The sequence below is a fragment of the Cynocephalus volans genome, chromosome 17, assembly GCF_027409185.1.
Source record: "Cynocephalus volans isolate mCynVol1 chromosome 17, mCynVol1.pri, whole genome shotgun sequence".
NCBI classification, from domain to species: domain Eukaryota; kingdom Metazoa; phylum Chordata; class Mammalia; order Dermoptera; family Cynocephalidae; genus Cynocephalus; species Cynocephalus volans.
The window spans coordinates 35,533,301-35,549,759 of NC_084476.1; the positions used below are offsets into that span (position 1 = coordinate 35,533,301).

At 40.0% G+C, this 16,459-nt stretch overlaps 1 long non-coding RNA gene across 1 annotated transcript in view; it reads right to left on the bottom strand.

The window, feature by feature from the left end:
• The window catches only part of LOC134365742 (uncharacterized), a 43,814-nt gene that overhangs the window by 4,557 nt on the left and 22,798 nt on the right, over window positions 1–16,459 (bottom strand). The window contains exons 4-5 of the long non-coding RNA XR_010022163.1: window positions 10,895–11,024; window positions 6,923–6,949 (exon numbers count right to left, since the gene is read on the bottom strand). This is a non-coding gene — a long non-coding RNA (uncharacterized LOC134365742). The remainder of the gene's footprint in view (window positions 1–6,922; window positions 6,950–10,894; window positions 11,025–16,459) is intronic.

Sequence of the window (16,459 nt, forward strand, 5' to 3'; positions counted from 1 at the left end):
ATCATTGGGTCTCTTAGGGATGTGAGCCCCGATAGTTTTTAAACTATTGGGCTTTAATTCCATATATTCCTACTGCAGGCCTTATCTGTCAATTTCAACTAAAGGCACATCATAGCGTATAAAAATTCAACGGCACCGAATTCCACCTAGTTTGCCTGACACCTCATTACCCTTCCTCATTTCTAACTTCTTTTCCCAAAAAAGTCAAGGAGAGAGCAAGCACACTGCACTAGGCCTTTGACAATCTCCTCTCCAACCCCGACCCAAACTCCACCGAGAGGCCAGTCGGAGGCACCCAACTTCCCCGAAGCAAATGCCCCAGGCAGAGGGGACTCCACACAACTGGTGCTGCTGTTCTGCTCCGTACAGGTCGCTTAACTGCACACCCGGGCGGCGGGAGGGAGAATAAGGAGGCGACCGTTCAGCCACACCCCACGTTCTCGGTCTTGAGTGCCAGAAGTGAAGACCCCGTGGGTTTTAGGAAACTATCCCTCCCCTTCTACTCCTGTGAACGCAGGTCAGGACCGCAGTCAAGTAAGGGCGGCCGACCCCCACACACAGACCTAAAACTCTCAGACTCGGAACCCGGCGAACCCGCCCAGTCACTAGAGGCGCTGCAAACGCCCGCGGGGCGCCCCGCCCCCGCACGGCCCAGCTAGCACCCAGGCCCAGCTCCGAAGGCGCGCCACGGACGGGAGCCGGGAGGGGCGCACAGCACCCACAACCGGCCCTGTAGGACTGTGCGGCGGACCGGAGGGGGACGGCCCCGCGCCCCCGCCCGCCGTCCCTAGCCCCAGGAGGGCCCTGCCTGACGGGAAGTGGCCTCTCACCTGAAGGCCCTGCCAGGGTCGGGGCGCGGAGGCCAAGGGGAAGAGCGTGCGAGCAGAAGCCCAACGAACGACAGCGTGCGCCCCCGGCCGCAGCCTGTAACTCCCAGAGCGTGTTTTCAAATAGCCTCCTCCTCTCACCTGACCGTGTCAACTTCCGCCGCCGGGAAATCAGGGCCCCTCCACCACCGCGATCACGTAACCACGACCCCCGCCACCGCGCAGCCCCGGAGGCGGGAGCGGGAGCGGCAGGCCCCGCCCCACCCCCGGGAGGAGGGGTCGCGCCCGAAGCTTCCCGCGCGCGGGGAGGAGAGCGCCTGAATGGAGGACAAAGCGTGGCCCTTAGGTCCAGCCCACGACTTCCCAGGCCTGCCTCTCGGGGTGTCCTCCCTGGTCACAACTACCTTTTTCTCCTTGCAGACCACCTTTCTTCAGACACGGAGCTGCATTCAGAGAATAGTTTAAATTGAACTGAACTGAGAAAGGGAAAAGTTTGAGAATGCAAGGAGGATGGAATTCCTGGGGACATTAACCTGGGCTACGATGGAGCAGATAAGAATTACTTAAAAGCAAAATACACCTCGTAGCTGTTGCCTGGAAGTCTCAATCTAGGATTTTCCCTAATATTTCAGTTTCTCAGGACTAATATTCCTGCTACTGAAATCAAGTGGAAAATTAAATTAATTTAAATTAACTTCTGAAATTAAGAAAGAAATTAAAATGCCCAGAAAGAAGGTAAAAAAGCAAGGAGAATGAGCCTTTGGGAGATAGTCTTGGCATAGACTGGCATGGTGACATGGAAGAAAGAGCCCCAAGTATGGAGTTTAGATCTTGATTCAAATTTGTCTCTACAGCTTACCAGATATGAGACTTAATAAAGCTGGCAAAGACAGTGAGCCTCAATATACAGGGTAGGGGTTCAAAGCAATGATGTCTGAATCTGGGAGACCCAAACTCTGGAACTAAAACCATGCCTACTCCATAATCAGAGATTAATGAGGCAGCACCAGAAGCCCCGCTCTTCACGGTCAACACAGCCACACCTCCCACAATTTGCCTCCCCTTCTAATTATAACACAATTAACGCAGGCTGATTGCATATGATAACCAGAGAGATGTACTTAAGTAATACAAGCAATCCTTAAATATCATTTCAAATATCAAATTTCCTCTCCACTTAATATTTTATTATTGCTACTAGGAAGTAGCTGATCAAACCCCCTCCTTCATAGGCCTTTCCATCCTATTCTCTCATATGAAATTAATCGGGACCTTCTATGGTCTCTCATTGCACTTCTGTTCAAATTTCTACTATTGGAGGCTTCCGGTCAAGATGGCGGAATAGACAGTCCCCAGCATCACTCTCTCCCACCAATCAACCAATTTATCACTATATAAAAGCAACAACAGCCAAGTTGGGGCCGCTAGAGCTCAGGGGAAGAGGAGGAGAGACTTACGGAGTGCATGTAGGCAGGAGAAGCCACAAGTAGAGAAAGAAAAAACCACTCTGACCATTTTCTGCTGCAGCCACTTTAAGGCTGGAGCTGCTGAGTGCAAGAAGCAGGAGCCAGCAAAAGCCACAGCTGTGCCCTTTGGATGAAGTTGCTTGGACGCAGCAGGGGAGAGGAGAGCTTTGGTGGCCCCCCAGCCAGCAAGACCACTAACTGGGTTCCCGTGGACTCATGCAGGAGCGAGGAACCAGAACAGCTGAAAAAAAGGAGCCATTCAGAGGCTGGTGAGTCATCGCAAAGGACCAGCACATGGCCTGTCCCATTGGAAGTGTCTGTAGCATGGGCAGTGGTAGAGATGGGCCCACTGGGGGAACACTGGGGCACAGCAAGGACTGCTGACTGGCACCCCAATCGGCAAAGGACCTCTCAGTGGAGACTGACCAGGAATATGGAACTACATAGGGTACATTTTGATGAAAAGACTCAGGCCCAGATCAGAGTTTCTACACAACTCAGGTGCACCGGGTCTTTGGAGAGCCAGAAGTACCTGTAAAGTCAACCATTAAAACCACTAAATCAGCGGCAAATTAGCAATTTAGCTAAACCACGCAGCTCAAGTACTGGTTCCCAAAGGAAGTTCCCCATTTTAGAAGTAAGCAAAGAACAAAAAATTAGTTCCAACCCAGGCACACCACCAGTGCCTCGGGGCCCACCCTTGGAGCCAGGGAACGGACCCCCTTCTGCCATAACCAGGCACACCGCCGACACCAAGGAGCATGCCAAAAACACCACCTCCATGTGGGTGGCCCACCACAGCTACCACAATAACTACGGCTGCCATGAAAGCAGCTAGATGCCACAACCACCACACAGGTTGTCCACCAGCCGCTGGAGTGCATTGACACAAGGAGAGTCACCAGCAGAGACCAAAGAACAGAAGAGGATGTGTCTCTACACAACGCCCATTCCAGAGTGACAGAAGAAGCATGTGCTCTATGAAAATATTGGGGGACCTAAACACACCTCTCGGCATTGGACAGATCATCTAGGCAACAAATCAACAGAGTAACCATTACTCTTTCAGAGAGAGAGAAGAAATCTAGGGTAATAAGAGGGGGGAGAGGGAAGGGACAGGGGATGGGAGAGATTGGACATAGGCATAAAGAATAATTATGATTTGTAACAATATATTGATCTGATCAACATATGTTAGTGTTCAACCCCCACAATATGTGTAATCAATTATGATTCAATAAAAATTAAAATAAATAAATAAATAAATAAAAACAGAACAAATTTCTACTATTCCTGTCAATCACTGCCTACTTTAATATACTATGCCGGCCATTGAATAGGGAGTCACTTCTGGTGTTATTTTCTGGTGTTATTCTTTGTATTTCTCCCAGCCTCTACACAACACTGTACATAATGGGCCCTCAATAGATACTAGTAGTTGTAGAAGCGAATCTCTCTTTTGGGTATCCAGTGAGAAGGCTGCAGGCCCAATTACACCACCTGTGCAGCACTCACCTCGATGGAGTCCTGAAGAGCAGTGTCAAGCATGGTCAGGTCAGTCAGGAAGGTGCCCAGCTAGGGCACAGTACCCTGCATCACACACTGAAGAGCAATCAGAGCAAAACTGTCTTTAGTATATTGAAAAGTTTAAAGGTTTCGGTCACATTGACACTGCAGCAAATGGACCTATTCAAGGTCTAATTTGCTAACCTCTGTGAATGAAATGGTTAAAATTCCTACACAAATAGGATAGGAACTCCATGACCAATGTCTCACTTTCAAAGTTATAAAAACCAAGCTTCAGAGCCAGGAGATCATACATGTATGTTCAAATATGTTCCCAGTGGGGTTTATGTTTGGCTTCGGCTCAGTTCAGAGGGAAGGCTTTCTCTGTTTCAGAGTGCATGGACACTCCCAGGGGTTTGGAATGGCCCTGGACAGCAATGGCTTCATCTTCAATAAAAGCAGGTCAAGGCACAATGGAGGAGAGGTATGTACCACAAGAGCATGGGCTGTCACGATGAAAAGGGACCCTGGGGCTAGACTAGTGACTCCCTTTCAAGGAACAGAGGAAGGAAAGGGGGAAAAAGTAACTTTAAAGTGGAAAACCGGGGGTTGGCCGGTTAGCTCAATCGGTTAGAGCATGGTGCTGATAACACCAAGGTCCAGGGTTTGATCCCTGTACTGGCCAACCACCATACACACACACACACCAAAAAAAAAAAAAAAAAAAAGGAAAGAATAAAAGCATTAAAATGGAAAATCGAGCTAACTCTATGTTAACTCAGTAACGAAGATCAACATTACCAGCGGCACCATCAACGTGACACCAGATGTCATGCTGACACCATTCACTCCTTGACATGATGCGACGAGAAGAGCATTCACCTCTGTAATATTCTTTCCAAAAACCCATAATATCAGTTTAATCAACAAACAAACCCAGATTGTGGGGCATTCTCCAGGATACCTGGACAGTACTCTTAAAACTGTGAAGGTTATTAAAAAAAAAAAAACAAAGAAGGACTGAGAAACTGTCACAAACCAGAAAAGCCTGGGAAGACTCCATGCAGTGTGATACACTGGATTGGGTCCTGGAACAGATAGAGGACACTAATGGAAAACTGGTACAATCCCAATAAAGTCTGAATTTTAGTTCATAGTACTATGGCGGTGTCAGTCACTTAATATTGACAGACATGCCATGGTTATAGAAGATGTTAACAATGGGCGAAACTAGGGAAGGGTTTACAGAAATTCTATGCACTAGCTTTGCCACTTTTCTGTAAACCTGAAATTATTCCAAAATTAAAAGTTTAGTTTAAAAAAATTGCCCCTTGGAAATGGAGGACGAGGCACCTCAGAGTACAAGTGCACATATACACTATGTTCATTTCACCACATCTCCGTCCCTACCAGGCCCCCAAGGCACTATCCATTCTGAAGAAAAAATAAAAAGGAGCCCCCATGGACGCCTCATCCTAAATTTCATTGAGGCACTTATGGAAATTCTGACAAGGACACAAAGTTTCAACGCGGGCCTACAGTGAATACCACTAGCCCCCTACTCAGCTCACATCCCACAAAAGGGGCCCTACATTTTTGGGGTCTCAACTAGAATGGATCCTATCCTGATAAGATCAAACTGGGCAGGGAAATCAGTTGGGGTGAACTTAAGGATTTCAGTTCATTCAAGGGATTGCTCAATTTAGTTTGGGAAAGAATACTGTCCAGGAATTGGCAAGCAGTAAAGAAGGTATTAAAAGGAAAGTATACGGATCTACAATGACTGGATGGTAAAACTTCTAAATTTCCAATTTTTGGTGTCTGCCTGCACTTTAAGTAGAAATCCTCTCCAAACTCTCATGAATACTCCCAAACAGATTCCAAGGATCATAATCCTAAGTAATTTTGAGGCTTCAGAATCATGAGATCCAGAAATACTACAGCCCCCGTGAGCTCACTAAGGTTTGTTCATTATTCTGAGCAAACCACTAAGCCTTTCTAACTCATACTCCCTAAAATATGGTCAACCTACATCTTCAGGGCAAGGCATCCAGTACTGAATTATATAAGCAAATCTTGAGATCAACTCTCACTTGTTTAATATAGGAAAAATGATAGTTCCCTAAAACTGAATATCTGACCACAGGAGCTAGACCACATGATCTCTGAAAATCCTCTCCAGCTCTAAGATCTAGAATGTATTATCTGATCCTTCACACATGATCATGAAGCTTCTGCTTGAACGTGTCCATTTAAATCAAATTCTATTGTTCAACAGCTTTAATCATTTTTTTTTCCTAGCAAAAACTGTCATCCTTGAACCTCTTCCTCAGGACAGTTCTTCTATTCTCTACGTAATCTTCAAAGTCCCTTCCAACTCTGAATCTTTAGGATTATTGGAAATTTAGAAGTCTACAGTAAGGTTTCAGATCATGTTGAAAAGATCGTAACTGCAGTTTTCATTTGCATAAGTATGAATTTTTCCAGAGTGAGTGTCCTTTTAGTATATACCCATAGCACCTCAAACATTATTTTGCATACAGTGGATATGCATTAAGAATTACAGACTCAGACTATGAAACAGATTAGTCATTCTCAGTTCTGATAATTTAAACCCTATTATACACTATTGCCAAACATTAGTTTTTTAAACATCAGAAATAATTCATATATTTGCAAAATAAAATCAAGAACATAGGAAATTTTTAAAGATTGAAATTAGACTCTAAATCCCACTAGAGTTGTTCTGCAAGTCTTCCCTTTTCTATGCACAACTCGCTTTGGAGTTTTTTAACTCTGTACTTCAAAAATTCTTTATGAGCAAAAATTTGAGAGAGTTACAAAACACTCTGGTCCAAGCTAAAATCACTTGTGGGAATGATACTAAGGAGAAGTCAGTTTGTTGTCACCTCAATTTAACAGATGGTGCATAGTTTATTTCTGGGTTAACACAAATATTCTAAAATTGACTGTGGTGGTGAATACACAACTGTGTGAATACACAAAGAGTCATTCAATTGTATACTTTAAATGGACAAATCATATGTGAATTTTATCTCAAATCTATTTTTTTTTTAAAAAGTGAAAGGAAACAAAGTCCTTTAAGAGGTATTTGAAACTTACCTCCTTCTCCAGATCCAGAGCCGTTATCTGGGAAGAAAAGCCAAGAATGAATAATAACATTTTTTCTGGAGATTTCATCTTATCGAATAGTCACATTTCTTATCAAAAATAAAACTGTGATATCCATTCTTATACGGTCCTTTTCTCCATATTTTAATATCTAATATCCTATTCAAAGACTATACCTATTTTATGCCTCTCTCAAAATATAAATTACTTAAACATATAATCATCCATATTTCATACATCTTTGTAGCCCATTCAAGAAATATTTAGGTGCCTTACAGAGTAAAAACCAATAATAGTATAAAGTAAATTGTTAAATATAAATAATTAATTTTAAATCACTCATTTAAAAGGTAGAAGAAAATTTTGTTAAAGCTTGAGAGGAAAAATGAATAAGCTGCTTTTATTAGAAAAGAAGGAAAAGACCTTTGGGTCTTATTCCAGAAATCTTCTTAATGAAATCTGTGGATAAAGACCAAAAGCCAAAAGGTAAGAAAAGCCCCAAGGTTTAGAAAGGAAAGAACCTCAGAGTTGAGGTTTTCTATTACTGATGAAATTAGCTTCCTCTAGAAAATCTAATCAGAAAGAATCTCACCTGAATTGTTACTAGTGAAATCAAAGACTATCCCTCAAATTTACTGGGAGAAGCCAGCCTAAAATGTAATTAATGCAAAAAATTTACTTTATAATCCTGAAAGAACCCACATAGAGAACAGATCACGTTGAAAACAGAGTAATGCTATAGCATCATCAGCATGGAATCGGAAAAAAAGCAGAGATGGCAAGTGTAGAATTTGACACTTTATCTTCAGCAACTTCCAAGGGAGAGGATACCCACAGAAGCCATTCCAGTCCTTCAAACAGTTCTCTGGAGTAGAAGACAAGACCCAGAACAATATTGCTTCCTTCCCTGCAAACTCCTTCGGACAACAATCAAATTCCCAGATAGGGTAGAAACAGGAAGAATTTTAAAAATACATATTGTATGTAGTACCAATTACTAAATCTCCATGGGATTTTATTTTAAAGTCTTAAATTGTGTTCAGTTTTGATTAATCAACCATAATATGAAATCTTCTTGGAGTCGGAGTAAGTAAGGAGGAAAAGAAAGAGTAAAGGAACAGAAAACAGAGGAGGAAGGAAACACGATTTAAAACTGTTTTTATGACCAAACCTTTTTAGAAAAACACTCCCTTCTTACTTCTATTCCACATACATTGATTGGGTACACGTTATCTGCCAGGCATCATGGTAAATGCTAAGAGTAAAATGATAAACAAGACACATTCTCAGTGCATGAGATATTTACTCACTCCCAACCTTTTTTCAACCCACGTCTAATTTTAATAAACATAAAAATCTCATACCTTCCTTTGTCATTTAGAATTCCTAAATAAATTAAATACTGTAACTACTCTGACAACAAGATAGAATTCTTCTTGTAGATTATATTTTGTAGACTGTACACATGCCTTCCACAGTCCACATGACTCCACCCCAGCCCTGAGATGATGATAAACCTTCCTAGGCAGGACACAATGCCTTCTGGTTAAGAAATTAATGATCTGGGGCAGAGCCCATGGCGCACTCGGTAGAGTGCTGTGCTGGGAGCGCGGCGACACTCCCGCCGCGGGTTCGGATCCTATATAGGAATGACCAGTGCACTCACTGGCTGAGTGCCGGTCACGAAAAAATGACAAAAAAAAAAGAAATGAATGATCTGGCTGGAAGCAGATATGTCAGATAAAAGAAAAACAGTATGGTATATGCATAGAGAAACACACAAGGTGTGAACATACTCAGCCAGGAGATTTCAGTGAGATTCTCAGAAGAAAGATTTCGCTGAGGAGAAAAGGCTTACACTCAATCCTAAAGCATAAGAAAAGAGTTTTCAAGTAAGCATAAGAGAATAATATTTCTAGCTCATGGAACAGAACGCCTGAAAGACCAAATGGGGCTGGCCCTGTGGCTCACTCGGGAGAGTGCGGCGCTGGTAGCACCGAGGCCACGGGTTCAGATCCCATATAGGGATGGCCGGTGTGCTCACTGGCTGAGCGTGGTGCAGACCATACCATGCCGAGGGTTGCAATCCCCTTACCGGTCAAAAAGTAAAATAAATTAAATTTAATTAATTAAATAATAAAATAAAAGACCAAATGACATAAAAACACTGGCTCACTTAGCAAATAACAGAATTGATATAGCACTTTATAGCCTAGCTCATTCAATCCTTATTTAACAACCCCGAGAAATGATATCTAACACTTTAGGGAATTAGGACTCAGACAGGCTAAATGACTTGTCCAAGGTCACACAGTAAAGACTTAAAAGTTATTTTAATGCCAGGTCTTTTAACCCTAGTGTGGTGCTCTTCCCCATCTACGATTCTGCCTCCTAGTGTATAACATTCACTGCCTATCAAAGTGCTTGGTGTCTTAAACACATGCTCCTCATAAATGAGGCATAACTACTTAGGGATTGGAAAAAATTCCATATTCCTCTTTAGTTTCAAGATCAAATCTGTGAAACACAATGTTCTTAGAGAAGTGTATAAGAACCACAACAAAATGATAGTCTACTAGCCTAAAAACATAAAAATTTCTCCAAACACCTAATTATGTTGGGTATAGTAAAGAATTTAGCCTCACCCAAAAAAGAGGTCTCGCCTTTGCCCTTGGCTGCTGGATAGTAATCTGTGTCATACCTGATAGGAGCATCTTTGTTAAGGGAGGATGCTGACCACATCAGAACATATAGGGGGTTGGGGGGAAACCACATCCCATAGTCTTAGGGTGGAGGCTAGCCACTAGAAATACCAACCATGTAATTTAGAATGGGGGCTTTGCGTCACATGATACTAGTGAACCTGGAGTTCGAGATAAACCACATGGACAATCAGTCATACTTATGTAATGAAGCACCAATAAAAACTGAATACTGAGGCTCACGTGAGTTTTCCTGGTTGGCAATACTCCATGTGTATTGTCACGCACTGTGGCCAGGAGGAACTGACACTGTCCATGACTCCATGAGGAGAGCACAACCAGAAGTTCCATGTTTCAACCTCTCCCAGAATCTGCCCTATGCATCTCCTCCTCTGGCTGATTTTATCATGTATCCTTTCCCTGTAATGAATCATAACTATGAGTACAATAGCTTTCAGTGACTTCTATAAGCTCTTCTAACAAATTACTGGGCCTGAGAGTAGCACAGAGAACCTCCCGATCTCAAATGGTGTCAGAAGCGAGAGCAGTCTTGGAAACTAACTTTGTAGCTGGCCCTAAAAATCTTTGCATTTCATGAAAGGGAGAACTTTCGAGCACTGTAATATATAGGGAAAGAAAGGAAATAGAGATCACATAAGAATAGTCTCCACCTTTACCCCTAACATCCACACAATAATTCTAATTACCTCACCTGAATCCCTACCCACAAATACAAGCACAAATAAGAAACTAAGATTAATGCCTCCCAAAATCAACCATTACCAGTTCAGGAAGGAAAAAAGAAGAAAGTAAATACAAACAGATTGGTGGGAAAGATGCAGAGAGAAAAGAGCTGAGAAAGGTACACAACCTGGGATGCTACTAATAGCTTTCTACAGATATTCCTCACCTCTTCCAAAAAAAAAACCAACCAAGAACAAGATAAATCCCATATCACTCCCCATCCCAAATCTTATTCACTCTAATGTTCAAACCATAAAGCAAAGGACATGCAAAGTACCCACAAAAAAAGGTATTAAGCCTTTAAAAATGTAGTGAGAAATAACACAGTCAATACAAGAATATGTGGGGTTAAAAAGCAACAACACTAAATGGGGGCAAAAAAAAGAGCTTGCCCATTCCCTCACACAATCACCAACAATTCATGCAGTTTGGGGAATATACCTCTGACTGGAAACTTTCTGTTGGAAAATATGGCAGAACCATTTCTAACATGTATTCAGAAGAATATTATACATACCAGAGTAGCATGGTCCTCTTGCTACCACTGTTATCTCTTTCTGGTGCTTACAAGCAGCCCTTCTAAGAAAGCATTCATTTTGATAAGTGTCCCCATTTGATCCACAAACAGGAATGTAATTTGTATGACACTACAAAAGAAACAAAAATAAATTCTCAGAACTATGCATGAATATTAAGAGTCTAATTCACATTCATGAATGCAATACCATGCTATTATGACATACTGCTACTAGTGAATAGTTTGTTCTTTTACTTGCATTAAAAAAAGGAAGAATTATGCTATTTCTTCATACCCTATTCCACATTTATAATGAAAATAACTACCAACTATCCATAAAAATAAGAATGGAAATCCCCACGCTATCTACTTCATTTGCTTGCTATGAAAAACCATTGAGATAATAAGAGGAAATTCTTGACAATGTTTGTAAAGAGTACTACTTATGTAATGTCATTTTATTATTATCAAAGTTCATTTACTAAACACCTCTAGTAGGCAAAGTCTCACCATCAATGCTATAGAAGACACAAAGAAATATAATGTCTGTTCTCAGAGACCTTACAATCTTGCTGGAGAGCCATACAAACAGAAAACATTATATACATTACAAAGCCAGATAATGTACCAAATAAACAGTTTAGGCAATAAGTATAATACCTTATACCTATTATTATAAGCTAGAGTATTTAAGAAAAGTCCCCTCCCCTTGGAGAAAGTGGAATATGAACTGAGCCTTGAAGGATGAATAAAAATAAAACAGATGAAGAAAAAAAAAAGGTGATACAGGTTTGAGAAATGATACTGGTCCTGACTGTTTAGAAACCTTTAAAACTTCTACATGACAAAAATATAATAAATGACTAAAGTTTTAAAATCTGAAAACAATAGGCCAGTTAGCTCAGTTGGTTAGACCACGGTGTTATATACTACACCAAGGTCACAGGTTCAGATCCCCACACCGGCTAGCCAATAAAAAAAAAGAAAAAAAAGAAAAAAAAAAAACTGAGAAAGATATTATAGTAATATGAAGCAAAGATACAAAATATTTACAGAAAAATTTCAAACATCCAATTAATGTATAAAAAATTATTGATCTTGACTAGCAAGTAGCGTTTCACACTAAAATGAGATGCTATTTTTAACTTATAAAATTGGCTATAAAAATCAATTAGGTGGGCATCCCAACACACCATGAAAATGTGAATTGGTTCAATTTTGGAGAACATCATTTAACAATATGTTTGAAAGTCCTAAAAAAGGAATGCAACTTTTGATCTAGAATTACACATACAGAAATCCATCTGAAGGAAACTTGTAGACTAATGTTTATTATAGCCATTTCAAACACAAACTTATATTGATAACTTAGAATACTAAATATCCAACAAGACAATGTCTAATTAAAACACGTTATATCTGTTCAAGGAATTAACAATGCAGTTGCCTTTTAAAAGAATACTATGTGACAGGAAAAGCTAACAATGTTAGGTGAAAAGCACATATATAACTTCTGTGAATGTTGTGCCATTTTTAAACATATTACCCAGTCCACAACTGAATGAAAAATTTTAAAGTAATATGACAATATAAAATAAAATATAGCAAGAAAATAAATCACATTTACATCCCAATTGACATAAAAATGAATATGCATACAATGAATACTGGAAGAAAAGATCAATAAATTTTTCACATTACTTGTCTTCATGGTTTTTTATTTCCATATTTATGATTTTCTGTATTTCTCAAGTTTTCTGCAAGGAACAAGATTGACTTTTATCATTTATCCACTTTTTAAAAAGGGGTCAGATTTACTTTATGAAGCACAATATGACATGCTACTGGTTAAAATAACTAACTAATAATATATTTTATAACCAAGTTGATTTCACTGTACATTAAGTATCAGCAGAATCTTACATGAACTTTTATTAAAATTAAAATTTTATTTTAAGAAGCCTTTCTATATTCCTCTAATTGTTCACAGATCACACTCCTTTATCCTCTTTCCCTAAAATTTACATAACTAGTATGATGTCTGCATAAGTCAATGTTACTTTGTAATTACAAAATACATAATCAGCAAAAGAGACCATGAGCTCCAAGATGTCAAGTGCTATGTCTACAAATTTTCCAACCTAATTTCTCCCTAACATACGCTTAATAACTTTCTACTATAGTGTTTTCAAAGGTGCCAATATTGCCCCCTAGGGGTGGGTGCCCCTATGCAGGCATTTTTGGTTGTCACAATGGCAGAGGAACATGACTGTCATTTAGCAGATGGATTCCAAGGATGCTAGATGCACTGCAAAGGAAACAGTTCCACACAACAAAGACTTACAAGTACCACACAATTTCTGAATGTCTCTCTGGCCATTCACGTAGGAACTATGGCAAGACTTACCATATACAAATAAGTCTGGTCTGTTACAGCTTATCATGATATTGGTTTTTATTCTAGCATCCACCATACCTCTACTTTTTGTTTTTGTGTACTGGTATGAAATTGTTTCCAATTTTTTTTAAATACAAACATTCATTATAAGTAGATATAAGCATCTGACTAACGCATTATCTTTTAGCATAAGCATTTACGCTCTGAAATATTTATTTTATTATAAATTACTTTTATTTGTTTACATGGCAATTATGCATTATATTCATTTCTTTAATTATGTATTTATATGGGTTACATTATCTACAAATTTCATTTAAAGATAGCAAAGAAATGGGATATAAATTAACAGTTATTAAAAAGGAACATTAAGTCTGATAGGGCTAAGAATCTTAACATTTATTAAAGAGTTTCTATCTAGTAAGCACTAGATACAACTTGAAATGTCCTAACTAATTCACATATCATACAACCACGTGAAGTGCATGGCTTAATTCTTAGAGCTAAAGCTGTGAAGTCAAAAATGCTAGATTTCAAATCCTAACCCACTGTAGTAGATTAAATTATGTCCCCCCAAAACTCCCTGAAGCTTGAATTGTGTCCCTCAAGTTTTATGTATTAGAAACTTAGCCCCCATTGTGACTGTTAAGAAGGTGGGAGATCCTATTATGGTAATTGAAAGGTAGAGCCTTGAAGACGAGATTTGATTGTGGGACTGTGCTGTAGGGAATGGATTAAAAATGGTGGTCAGGGGTGTGTGTGGTTCTGAGGGCTTTAAAAGAAGAGGAGAGTCTGTCTTTCTCTCTCTCTGCTCGCTCTGCTTCCACCTTCTTGCAATGTGAGACCCCTGGGTCACTGTTGCCACCACCAGATGGACTTTGGACTTCCCAGCCGCAGAAACTGTAAGCAATAAATGTTGGTTTTCTTTATAAATCACCCAGTATCAAGTATTTTGTTATAAGCAACAATAATGGTCTAATACACCCACCATCCACGTGCCTATGGGCTAGCACCAGCACCATTCTCCCCATCTATACAATGGTAATTATAATAGTACCTACCTAAGAAAGTTGTTATAAAGATCAAATAAGAGAAGTACACCTCCAGCATTTATATCTGGCCATGGTAAATTCTCATAAACATTAGTTACCTTTGCAATTGCTATTATCATTACTGAGTCTGAAGTATTTTCCCAGGGTCACAGCTAATAAACGGAGGAGCCACAATTCTTCACAAGTAATGTACCTGAACCACTCCCTACACACTCAAGTTATTCAGCAGGGTCTTACCATATGTCACTTCATGGTAGTGAGTAGGGGACTTGATGTCCCTGAAATTCAACCTCACAAACACATATCTAGGACTGAGCATGAGATGGGAAAACAAGGCCTGCTGTTCCTTGGTCATTCTCAGTTTCCAGGGTTCTCTCTTGAAAGCCTCTCATTATGCTTAGGGACAAATTAAGGGATTTGAACAATTGTAACAACACGTAGTTTCTGACTTACGCACTGTGTTGGAACCTAACTCTAACCGAAGGTCTACCGACTCTGTATTGCCTCCCTTGCTGGGAAAAAGAATTCTCCCCTATACCTTTTCTTTAGTCTGGTGAACTTGATGACACTGCCAGCTATTTTAAGTAGTTTAGAAAAATGCAGCGTTGTACAACTCTGGAGCCATATCTATTCAGGAATTTATTGTGTACCTACTGTGCGTCACGAACTGTGCTGAATACAATAAATAAGAAAATAATAAAAAGGTTGTGATGGTTAACTTTATGTGTCAATGTGGCTGGGCCCCAGGGTGCCCAGACTAAACATTTCCGGGTGTATTTGTGAGGATGTTTCTGGATGAGATTAGCATTTGAATCAGTGGACCAAGTAAAGCAGATTGCCTTCCCCAATGTGGGTGGGCATTATCCAATCCATTGAGGACCTGAACAGAACAGAAAGAGGAAAAGAGAATTCTCTCTCTGCCTACCTGCTTGAGCTGGGACTCTCCTGGCTCTCAGACCGGGACCTACACCAACCGACTTTCCTGGTCCTCCAGCTTACCAATGATGGACCGTGGGACTTCTCAGCCTCCATAACTGAATGAACCAATTCCTTATAACAAATCTCTTTCACACAAACACACATACACACACACACACACACACACACAAAAATACATTTGTGTGTGTGTGCATACATACATATATATTTCCTATTAGCTCTGTTTCTCTGACTAATACAGAGGTCTGATAAAAGCACGGCACCTAGCAAGAGCAGACACTGATACATTAAGGAAGAAAGACACATAGTCCAGAGAACTCCAAAGAGAAGAACAAAAAGGGAGGAAAAACATTAAGAAAAATATCAGGGAAAAAGTCATAGGCACTATTCTACATAAAGTTTTAAAGGAAAGATGCACCATTGCTCATTTTTCTTTGTACAAAATTAATAAAAGTGGCTTTGTTTATATATGTGGCAAGATAACAGCTCTTATTAGCAGACTGAAAAAAAAATTTTAGGCTTTTATTTCAAATCCTGTTACATGTTAAAATGTATTTGAATTATGTCCCAGAAAGCTTATATGAGCACTGAAAGCATGCCAAATCATCATCAAGTTTTTTAAATGAATTGAAAAATACTGCTAAATCATCCAGCGAGAAGTGTTTAATGGGCATATCAGGTGATTGTTTTAAGCTGGTAATAACCTGAGTCTAACCTGAACAGATTTATAAGCTTATAGGAAGGCAGAGTAGTCAAAGGAAGGTTTGTTTATCAATAAGATCAAACTATGCCATAAGCCCTTAGGCAGTTTGCTCCTACAAGGCAAGGAACCTGTCTTGAAACATCTTTACACCCTCTGCATCTAAACTAGTACCTAACAGAAACTAAGCACTGGATAAACATCTACTGATCTCAAGTCCCAACATATGTTCCTTTCCTGCTTTGCCACAAGGTAAGAATGCAAGGGGTTCAAACAGATCATGAGAGGATTTTCTAGCTGCTTACGTATTTTTAAAAGGTCAAAAAGGCTACTCCTTTCAAGTTTTACTGGAAGACTTTCAAAGAATAAAGAAAAGCAGAACCATAAAGGACAGATAAATATGTGAAAATTTAAAACTTCTTTATGTCAAAAAATATAAACAAAATAAAAATAAGAAGAAACTAGGATACACAATT